The sequence below is a fragment of the Lycorma delicatula genome, chromosome 2 (genome assembly GCF_047948215.1).
Source record: "Lycorma delicatula isolate Av1 chromosome 2, ASM4794821v1, whole genome shotgun sequence".
Lineage (NCBI taxonomy): Eukaryota > Metazoa > Arthropoda > Insecta > Hemiptera > Fulgoridae > Lycorma > Lycorma delicatula.
The window spans coordinates 105,151,307-105,163,566 of record NC_134456.1 but is presented as its reverse complement, the minus strand read 5'-3'; the positions used below and the strand labels follow the sequence as shown (position 1 = coordinate 105,163,566).

The following is a 12,260-nucleotide window of genomic DNA, read 5'->3' as shown; positions in this document are numbered from 1 at the left end:
GATTCGAACCGATGTGCCTTCCCCTTCTAAGATCGAAATATTTCATTAATTAAAATTTCATTTGGTTATAACTGGAACCAATGAAAAAAGTACACATATGATATATCGTTGAAAAGGTCTCAATGAGGGCTTATTATTGCAGTTACGAAAGTTTTTTTTTGGATTTTGCGCTTTTTTGGACAGTTTTGGTTTAATCGATTGCAATCAAAAGGAGAGATGCACAACTACAAGTTACACTAGTCCTAAATCCAAAATTCAACATCCTACGGCTAATCATTTTTGAGTTATGCGAGATACTACGTACGTACAGACGTCACGCTGAAACTAGTCAAGATGGATTCAGGGATGGTCAAAATTGACATTCCTTTACTTCGTACAACGAAGTAAAATCTTTAAAAAATTCAAAAATCAATCGTTTTTCTGCTCCCATATCCAATATTGTCGCAAAGTAATTTTTTTTTTTTTTGACGATTTGGACTACTACTATGCTTAGGAAGATGTATTAAAAATATGCAATAAATAAAGATATAGTTTTTCGATTTTTTGGGGATGTTTGAGGAAGAAGAGAATTTAGGGGCAATTTTTTTTTTAAATAGTAAGATAAAGCATGTATTGTATTGAGCTTAATATAAAGTGTGGTTATGTCTTCAAATTTTTTGAGAATATTGACCACAAATAAACTACCTATCCCACCTTCTATAATTATTGACTACAAACGTTTACTAACAAATTGCTCCATATATTTGATTTTCTGTTCCAAGTTTCATCAAAATCGGTTTATCTGATCAAAAGTTATGAAGCTTCAAAACACGCCAACACACGTACGAATATTACGCCCCTCCCACTCTTTTTCTGTTTTATTGGGGTCCCTGGGTCATGAAACATCGAAAAATGCAAAAATCTTATAGCCTATTTTTTTACTAATTACCATACTTTCTTTCTTGCAGCATAGCTCTAAGGCTAAGATTCCTGGAAGATAAAAAATAATTATTAATTAAAACTGTAGAACATTGCAAATTTTATATATTATCATAAAACAATAAATTAAGACTATGTAAGGATGTACTGAAAACCGTTATTTCCTGGGGCAATAATTAATTATAATTAAATACATTCGTTCATAAAATAACAACCTACTAACACGTAATTATAATCCTAAAATATGCATAGATAACTGAGTTAAATTAGGAATTGAAATTTAATAAATTATATAGCTACTGAAAATGTTTATAATTTATAAAAGGAGGTATAATAAAGATCAATTTAAACATAATAATAAAATAAATTTGTTAATTTAAATTTGATAAAAAATAATCTTTATATTCTTTTAAATTATAACGGTAACATGCAAAAAACCATTTAACTGATAATAAAAATTGTCTTTAAACTAAGCTATTAAATAAAATAATTAGTAACAAATATAATTCTAATAATTTTTTTAATAAAGCAGGAATTTATAAACTACAATTAGAAGAGCAAAACTGAAAAAATATCTAAATTTAAATTAGAATGAGGGATAAAAAAGCTTCAGAACCATCTACATGGTACAAATAAAGTAAAAAAATCTTATTAATGAAAGTAAATATACATTTTCACGTATAGTTAACAAATATTGCATATCGAAAACAATATTACTTATTCTTTAATAAGATGAAACTTGAACATAATGATTGGATTAGGGAAATTATAAATTCAGTTTAAATTTTCATATATTATGCAGTTATTACAAAATTATATTATTATACTCGTAATACTACTCAAATTATGGTACGAAAAATAATGGTTTTTATTATCTACTTGCAGATCAATAGATTGTAATAACAGCGGAATAATTATTTTTACATCAGTGAGTGAGGTGCGTTATAAAGCTCTCTCAAATTTTTATATTTTAAATTATATATTTAATTAAAATTTCACAAAAAACATTGCTAAAGGCGAAATTTCAACAAAAGCACTGAAACAACACATGAGGGAAAGAACAAAACCAATATTTACAAAAAATTAATTTATCTTTTTAACCACGTTGATATTCAGTTTTTTATTTTGAGATTACGAGCTCAACTGGTCATTAGTTCAAATTAATATTTTTATCGTATGAAAAATGATATGCCTAACCTCGATGCGAACCCGGGACCTCCTGATTAAAGGCCGAAACGCTACCACGGAGATCCGCCTTACAATTCTTATTAATTAATATGATAAATTACAAACAACAATTTGCATCGCCCAACTAGTAAAAATTATTTTACCAATTTGTTTTCCAATCAATATCTGCGCAGTCATTTGCGTAATTTAAATTTTATACCAACAAAATTTTCCTCACCTGTTTTACAGTTGTAAGTGCTTAATTAACAGATCAAATACGATATCTAACTCTAACTTTATTATCTTTTCTAACAAAGAAAAAAATTACACAATGTCAGTTAAAATGACTTTGTTATATGTGGTTGAATTGTTGTTCTATTGAACAAAAAAAAGAAATGAGTGAATAGTGTGAAGAACAAATTTCATAAATGTATTTTTCAAGTGGATTGATGAAGGCTGTTACGTTACACAATAATGAAATCTGCGCAATCAATAAAATTTCATAACCCAGGGAAAGTTTTTCTATCGATTAATTCAAGCTGAAATAATATTATTTCCTGTCAGATTATATTAATATTGTTCAATAATAATCGAAATAAGTTAATTATTTTCTTCCTTCATTTCAACAAAATTAAAAGAGAATTTAATAAATTATTTTATCTTATTAGTTAATTTAATTATTTTTTACGTTTTTTTTATTTTTTTGAATTTTATTTAAGCTATATTTATTATATTTCCCCTACTGAATGAAAAAAATTATATAATATTTTTTGATAATCTTTCATAAAAATTTCGTACAGATGGCAATACACAATTAACTGTGTGTTATCCACTCCGATTTTTCTAAAGGTTATGTCTCATGTAAGCACCTTATATAAAAGTTTAAAATAGTTTTTTGAAATTACTGATGACCAGACTATAGACTTAGTCACTTGTAATGATTTGTATTGTCACTTGCACATCTTTAATTTCATGTATGCTTCAGTGTGCATAATACCCATAAATGCAGCATTACATCTGACTAAATGAAGACGGCAGAAGAAGCAAATTTAATTTTAATCTTACCATGTTTGGCATGAAATTATGTTATTCTAGAAAATAGCTGCTTTATTTTTATAAGTATCAGATGATTTATATGTCAGATCACCTATAACAATTTTGCTATGCCACTTAACACCTTACATTCATTTTTTTATTTACTATAAGATTTGATACAATTTAATTAAATTGCACTACTTTATTTTGGTTTCTATTCCTCTCAATAAATACAATTCCGTACGGTTAAATTACAGTTTAAACAAATAGCAATCGTAAATACCAATCGTACATTAAATTCATATAAATTGAACCCTTAATAATGTTCTGCTAGTTCTTTTAATTTTATTAGTAAAATTAATCAATTTTTTTTTTTTTTTGTATACAAAATAATATACTAAATACTATAATAAATAATAAATACCCTATTTCCTCGACCTATGAATAGATATATTGAATGTTTATAATTGACTTGAAGAAGAAAAGGTTCAACAGCAACTACCTTCCCTATGTTTCGGATTTATTCTGATTGGCTTCCTGTAACAACTTCCGATGAATGGTAATTAAATTACATTTTTGTAGCGTGTCGAAATAATGCCGTGCACGCCCAGAACTCGAACTGAGAAGAACCGGATGAAAGGCAAAGAAGTGATAACTCCCGTACGGTTTTTAATATTAGTATTTTTTTTACAGTTTTTATTATTTTTTAATTCCATCACAAGTAATTATTATATCATATTATCGGATAGATATTATTATCTGCGTTGTAATGTATTAAAAAATATATTAAATTTTTTTAGTTTTTTTGGAAAGAGAAGAATTGATAAATAATTGGCAGTATTAATGTGTTAAATTATTTTTAGAATTTTAGTTTATCTATTAAGAATGCAGGTACATTTTTTGTTTTATTAACTATTAATGAACATGCCGGTTGCACAGTTAAATAACACTATATCTAACATAATAATTTTTTTCTATTTTTCCATATTTTTTGGCAGTTCAATAAATTGCAACACGGCAACTACTTATCATTGCCTCTGTTATTTATTATCTTTCAGTTGATTATTATTCGAATAAAGGGGTGACAGAATCCTAAATTAGATGGTACCAGTTTGTTTTTCATTGTAAATTAAGTTATTAGAATCTTATAGTTGTGTTATACACATCGGGTCAAAGGATTGGTGGATATCAATTACTGAATTCCGATAATAAATAAATTAAAAATAAATCATTTGAATAGGTGTACAATAGTCAAAAGTAAACAATATAATACTTAAATACCGTAGGGTATACTTAATACATTGGTACCGCAGGGTGCAAACTGCTAAAATAAAAATTATGTGTTACGAAACAGTCTGAAAAATAATAACAGAAAAAAATGTATACTCATTAATTAAAATGATATTTGTAGTTTAATTACCTTAAACGTTAATTTTCAGGAAGTTTGAGACTATAATAACTGATCTGTGATAATAATTTGGGCTAAACAACGTACCTGAAAAATAGATAAAATAAAATAAATTAAAAATAAATAAAAACATAGTAATTAGACTAAAAAATAAAATTTGTATACCCAAACTATTCAGAATTGAACATTTTGTGTTTTGGGGAGGAAAAGTAGCCTGTATCAGCTAATCCAATTTATATTGACTATTGATAGCTACAACATTAAATCACCAGTATATCATCTCCAAAGAAGCTTTTTTGAATGATTTCTCAATAAATACTCGTTAACATATCGTTCTGTAGTGTTTAGAAAACTCTCATCGTTTGAGAGAAAGATAAAATAAGTGAGATACATTGTCACATGAAGGCGAGTCAAAAGATTATCTACTATTTCGCTATAACATACCTTCAAGGTTGTTATATTGCCTTCTACGCATGCGTGCTTATAGTTGCTAGGATTGCGGTCATGTGTGCGAAATTTGATCCCGTTCGCATCATTTGCCTTCTGGCTATTTACGTCGTAAACATGTCCGCTCCGCTAGCAGTTTGAACCAAGAAGGAACTCGGTTCCTCATTGTGTTTCATCACTTGTGATGAAACACAAAGAAAAGCAATTCTCTGCCCAGTTATCGATCTTATATCTTCTAGATTCATATTAAATAACATATATGCATAATTCAGGTGGTAATGAAGTGGTTGAAGGTTCTTAGTATTTGCATAAAGCTTAAAATGTTATCGTAAATACATGTTTACCCTGTGAGATTACTTGTACCATTTCAAGTGTTTTTTTTAAATTTTCCAAACCTATAAAAATGAGCAAAAATTTAATCCTCTGTTAAAATAAGCAGGAAGAAAATAACCTGTGATAATCTAGAGGAATATACTCTGATCTTAATGTAGGCTATACGTATACTGTAATAAAGCAATAGTATTACAAGTATAAGTATTTATTTTAACGTAATTATATACATATATCGTTATAACAAATTATGCTTAAAATGATGGTCGTTTTGGTTGCTTGAACAAAAATTAAATAAAAAAAAAACAAACATATTAAATATATACTCTTACTTCTGCGATACTGGTGAAAATTATTTCATAATTAATAACGCCGCATTAGAGAAAAAAGTAAAAGTAAAATTTTTAGTTTGATAAAAAAGACAAAATGTTCAGAAAGTTCATACAACTCCTATTTTTAATGGTGACGTGAATTTCCTCCTCACTTTTTGATGAGGAAATCCTATCTTGAGTAGAACCTGTAGTGAACACAACTTATAGTTTCATAAAAACAACCATACAATAATTCATTATTTAATACGACGCACTCCAGTATTTCTTAAAGCTATGTGGATTTAAAGCATCTGAGGAACTAGTCAATGTTGCTTTCTCTGAAAGTATGACTGTTAACTCTAAAACTAGTTCCTGAGGGGAACTGTATGAATGTGTTACTTGAGTGGCTGAATATCACTGAATTTCCACGTGCTTAGCATGTTCAAATGCATTATATGGTTGAGAAAAATAAGGAAACGGGAAATCAGTCCACTTTTGATTTTCCTACACATATATTTACTATACACATAAACAGCCTAATTAACATGATATTCTTTAAAATTGATAAGACTTTTTTGTTTTAGAATAAGTTAAAGCCATTACTACGGTTTTGGCACAAATGTACATACAAAGTTAAAAAAAAATGTACCCGACTTAATAACGCCAATTTGAATTTTTAAAAAATTTAAATCGGTAGGTTGTAACGGCAAAAATGTTAAAAGTTTTATAGAAGTATGACTTGAATTTTTTATGTGTGTACCCGTAGCTTCTGTTAGAGTTGAAAATGCTTTTAATTATTATTCTGATACTTTGATACTAAATCCTTAAACCTAATAACAACGCATATATATAAAGAAAATAATAAATTCAAGTCTGTTAGTTTAATCTTCAAAATTACTAAAAAAGTAACTTTTTTTTAGGGCGACGTACTAAATTTATAAGAATTAAAACATTCCTGTGTTATATATATATATATATATATATATATATATATATATTTCTTTTATTTTTTAATGATAGGAATGACATTTTTTTTTTAGTATAACCGTTTTAGTATAACCGGTACAGGATTCTGTAATTCAATTTTTTTAATTATTTTTACTGATGAATTAATTTCTCACAAGAGCTTGTACGTGGGAATATAATAGTGGAAATCTGTGGCGTATGTAAACTGCCATTCCTGATCGGTATTCGAATCCAAGACCTCTGGATGAAAGGCCGACTATTTTATGACCGATTACAATACTTTTCTTTTGATATGTTTTCTTATATCTGGAAAGATTAATAAAATTGTTACTATGACTCTAAAAAAAATTGAAATAAGAATTTATGTAGTAGTACTTCTTAATAAAATTATAAAATAAAATAGTTTAGGAAAAAACTGTTTTAACTGATTTTAGAATAATTAGAAAACTATAATCAGCTTATATGAACTGTTTATATTTTCAAGTTTAGTTCTGATTCTTGCTTATTACTTAAGCTTTTGTAGGTAATTTAAGGGAAAAAGTTCTAAATTGATTGATTATATTTTCTACAAAAGTGATTAAGGATTCTTTAATTTTGTTTTACTCAACGGTTTAATTTTTATATTGTAATGATATTTTAAACTTGATATTTTTATTCACATTATTTTAATGGAAAACTTAAATAACAATTAGTGAAAATATAGGGAAAACAAATTCCTCAATTTCAGAGAGCTTTGCTTAGCAATAGTCTCTTCACATTGTTTTTCCGTTTTTGATTTCTTATTATTCTTTATACTTAAAAAATTTTTTCTTATTTAAAAAACCGTACTATAATGATTCTTGTGAATATCTTGTATATACATGTAGCGTTTTTTCAAGCCTATATATATTTTTATTTACAAACAAATAATTATAAGAAATTGAACATTTTTAATTCGGTGCCAAAATAAGGGTTAACATGAGGGTGAGTCAAAAGATTTTCTACTATTTCGCCAAGGTTTTCTTCAAGGTTGTCGTACTGCCTTCTGCGCATTCGTGCTTAGAGTTGGTATGATTGCGGTCATGTGTGCGAAATTTTAACCCGATCGCGTCATTTGCTTTCCGGCTATTACAGTGTAAACATGTCCGCTTCGCTAGCAGTTTGACCAAAAAAGGAACTCCTTGAAACCCTTCAAGGATTTCCGTACTGTTAAAGCGAGTAATAAATATAGACCGGATTATGTGCAACATAAAAAGCTTGAAATATGCATGAAAAATGTCAAAATATACAACTTTAAATTTTAAAAAATAGTAATTTTTAGTTGTTTTTTATTTCAAAATCAGTATACAATTAATAACTAGTTGAATAACATATCGATAAATTTGATAATTAACAATTATTTAACATTTTGTTACTTTTGTAAAAATAAACAGTTAGAGGTACTGTTCCGCGGCTGCTAAGTGCGCTCTAAGAGCCGTATAGTTAATAGGTTTGGCCGGCAACAACGTAAGATTTAATTTATTAACAAGGTACCCTACAAAAAATTAACGTAAATATAGCGAAAATATGCTTCATCACTAGATTTTAAGGAAACTGCAATAACCGGTGAGAACGAGCTTAATCTGCAAATGCGTATAATCCGATCTCTAGTAATAAACATATTTACACGAAAATGAGAAGTGAAGTGATTTCCCGTTTCCTTCTTTTTTTCAATCAAATACACAGTTGAATATGAACATGCCAAGCTCGTTGAATTGAATGATATTCAGCCTCACATGTAACGCAATCTCACAATTCACCTCAGGGACTAGTTACAGAATTACCAGTATAATTAAGCAGTGATATGAGTGGGAAAGGGGCTGAAATTCATAGTAGAATTTTATTACAATACGTGGACGATGTTTTATAACGTAAAAGTTTTTTTTAGTTGGTCGAGAAGTTTAAAAGTGGCCGGACGACTGTAACACACGAAGAAGGAGCAGGACTCTCGTCAACCTCCACCATGGGCACAAAATTCAGTCAGCTCGAGAGATGTTTCTGGTGAATAGGCGAGTTGCTATCAATGTAATATCTCTTCATTGAACATTAGTCATGGTTCTGCTCATCAAATCATCTACGACGAGCTCGGTTTCCGTAAAGTCTATAATTGAACAAAGTGTTGTTACATCACAACACTGTTACCTCTACATGATTCGCCATACCGTTCAAACCATTAACTAGTTGAATTTTAGGTACTGAAACATCCTCCTACAGCCTACATCTTGCTCCCTCCAACTTTCGTCTGTTTGGTTCGTTCAAGGATTCTTTGCGAGATCGTCGATTTTCCTCAGACTTATTCGTGCAGAAAGCGGGGCAAAAGTGCCTTCGCGACCAACCGAAAACCTTCTTCTTGAAAGGAATATGCAAGCTTGTGGACCAAGTGAATTGACAAGGTATGTAACTATGTAGAAACATATGTACATGTTGAAGCCCCTCCAATACCTTTTTTGTTTTTGTTGAGAAAAAAAAATGTAGATAATCTTTGACTCGCCTTTGCAAATATTTTCAATTTTCCATCGTCGTCTAAATGTCAAAATTTAACAAAGAATTGAAATGTATAATTTGGGAGACTTTCTTTTAGGTCTATTTCTGTGAGTTTTATTTATTAATTAGCAAAATGTGTTAATTTCAAGGTTTTTTTTCTCCTTATAAATGCAAGTCATGTTGGTTAACGAATAAAATTTTTACATATAGTTTTTTTCCTTTTTAAGCTGTATTACGATTCCTTCTCAAATACTGTAGATGTATAAAAATTTCAGCCGATTTTTATTTCATAATCATCTACGATTTTCAAGTCTATGTTAAATATTTTCTGTTTTGATTTTAAAATGCCTTTAAATAGTTAATAATTTTAAAGTTACTTTATATTTTAGGGGATATAAAAAAAATACGTAACGATAATTGTAATTCTGATATGTAATTATCATATAGGACACAACACATTTATAACAATATTTGTTTTGATTCAATTATTCGTGTTAATGATTAATTCAGTAACAACAATGAATAATTATCAACGTAATAATTAGGTTTAGAGTTCGCTAATAATCCGAATTAATTACTATAATTAAAATACGTATATATGACTTATTTTGTTTATATTGCTGCTCCGTGTTTTGACTTTTACCAGTGAAAAAATCCAGCGAGCTGTTTCATAATCATACAATTGCATTAATTAACCTTAAAATAAACTGTAATGTGTACATCGATTGATAAAATCAGGGTTCAGAATTAAGAACTCATCGGAACGTTACTCATTAAAATTTATACAGGCTCATTTTAAAGCTTGGTTTTTTATTTAATTTTGTACTTTATAAAATATTATATTAAAATAATTTCGGAATTTTAGAGCTGCTAATAAAGACTGTATAAAATTACTCTTCCTTAATATTATGAAAAACTAACATTTTCCAACCCATCAAATTATCTGAGTAGATATTCTAACATACTTTGTTTAGAATGGTCAACGAAGATTCAGTCTTATATTCCTTTCTCAATTTAAAAAAAAAGAAAAAAAACATTAGTATAGTTTTCAAATGCATATTAAGTAATAACATGCATTAGATGCTGTGTGTTTTCCTTTAAAGACGTTATCAGAGGCGGAATAAATTACAACCTTTATTAAAAGGTCTTTTTTATTAAAAAATGATATTTTTATTTCTGATCACGTAACCTAATATTTGTAATTAACATATTATAAGAAACAAGTTACCCACAAAACTCGTATTGGTTATTTTCAAGAGAAGTAAGCCTCCCATGTGATCTCTTTTTTATTGTACTTTCTTAACTCAGCGGATATGCAGTTTCATGCCAAACTCTTCCATATGGAGGCGATACTTAGCCATATAAGGTAACACTTTTATTCTATTTATTATACTGTCTAAATAATGAACATTGTTATTCATAAATAAAGAAACTTTGATTTATTTCACTAAAATATCTAAGGTGCATTGAATAGGTTAGTCTCGTAATAAAAATTGTGACTGAATGTGCAAACAAAAATGTATTTATCTCTTTCTGCGAACGGGTTTTATACACCTAGTAAAAATTAGTGTTGTACAAGCGTTACCTGTATTTTATAGATGTTAAATACTCTGTTTTTGCTCAGTAAGAGAATACAATTCTTAAAATTGTATCTACCTTCAATTTTTTTTATTCTGCTTTATTAATTTATCTAATATATATTTTGTTGTTTTTTTAAATGGGAGGTGACAATATTTCTACATATATCGACTTCGTTGATAAGACTAAGTTTATTATTTATTAATTTAAAAATAACTATTAAAAATATTTGTCTATTCTTTTTTTTTTTTTATCAGGGAGAATTATGTTACACACAACAGCACTGAATTTTAAAAATTTTACAAGTTATAAAAACCCAGCCTAAATTTTTTTAATTTTAATTTTTTTATATTATTATGGCTCTAATAATAAAAGTAATTTTTAAAACTAGGGGGAAAGATTAAATTTTAACCGTAATGAAAATATAGAAAACTTCAACTGCGAACTTTTTATTATTATTTATTTACCACAACACCATGTACAACTGTAACAAAACATGGGATTGGTCATTTAAAATAGTTATTGTTTTCCTAATATGTACGTTGTACTCTGTTCAACTAGTAAACAATCACACGCCTCCCAAGAAATTTGAAATTTAAGAAGATGATATACAAACGCGGTGTACTCTTGTGTAGACTCAGGCAGACCATTCCTTAGGCGTGTGGTTAATTGAACCCCAACCATCAAAGTAGTTTTTGACAAGCGTGTCAGCCTGTCATCCGGAGGTCCGGGTTTCGATTCCCGGTCAGGCATGACATTTTTACACACGCTACAAATCATTCATTTCATAACGGTGGACTCGGAAATTAAAAAAAAAAACCACCAAAGTACACCGGTATCCACTGTCCAGTATTTAAATTCGTATAATAGCAACTAACTTTTACTAGAATTTGAACCTCAGAATCTTCGACTTCGAAAATCAGTTGTTAAGCAATTGATTTGCGATGAGTTAACCACTAGACCATCCCAGGGTCTAAAATAATTATTTATGACTAAAAAATATTTCTTTGAATTCCTATAAGGAAGAACTATAATTTGTCCTTAATAAACATAAATGCATTGTTATCTGATTCACTGCCTACTGGGTTATTTATAACAAAAACGTTTTAAAACTACTGTTTAACACGTGACGTTTATCCAAAGAAAAAAATGTAGTATAGAAAATCAAATTTTTATGTAAACTAAGTTACTTTAAAATGCAGTAATTATAAAGAAAGTAGTGTTACAGAATTGCTTTTGTATAGCTGAATTTTAATGCAAATTTAACATTAATAATTTACCATTAAGTTTATAAAAGAGGCATTTTTATTTAAGATGAATATTAACGATTTTCCGTGGTTACCGGGATTACTTAAAATATTCATTTTAAAAAAAAAGAAACTTGTAGGTACATTCCTATTGTTGCACAAAGGTTTAGATTTAATTTAACTTTTTTTTTAGTTACGAATAAATAGATTATAACAGACAGAAACAATATGCTTAGTTTTATTTTAAAGTAAAAAGTACTACTCTTGTTTATTTCTCAGTTTTCTGATAAAAATTCAGGTTCGTATAAAAATTTCAAATTTCAATAAGCATTTAGACCATAAGTAATTCCT

At 28.2% G+C, this 12,260-nt stretch overlaps 1 protein-coding gene across 4 annotated transcripts in view; it reads right to left on the bottom strand.

The window, feature by feature from the left end:
- Window positions 1-12,260, bottom strand: part of LOC142319069 (luciferin sulfotransferase-like) — a 359,044-nt gene that overhangs the window by 239,037 nt on the left and 107,747 nt on the right. The window contains exon 2 of one of the 4 annotated variants that reach the window (XM_075355928.1): window positions 4,541-4,615. The exons of the other annotated variants lie outside the window; for them this stretch is intronic. The gene's annotated coding sequence lies outside the window, so the exon portion shown is untranslated. The remainder of the gene's footprint in view (window positions 1-4,540; window positions 4,616-12,260) is intronic. 4 annotated transcript variants of the gene reach the window in all.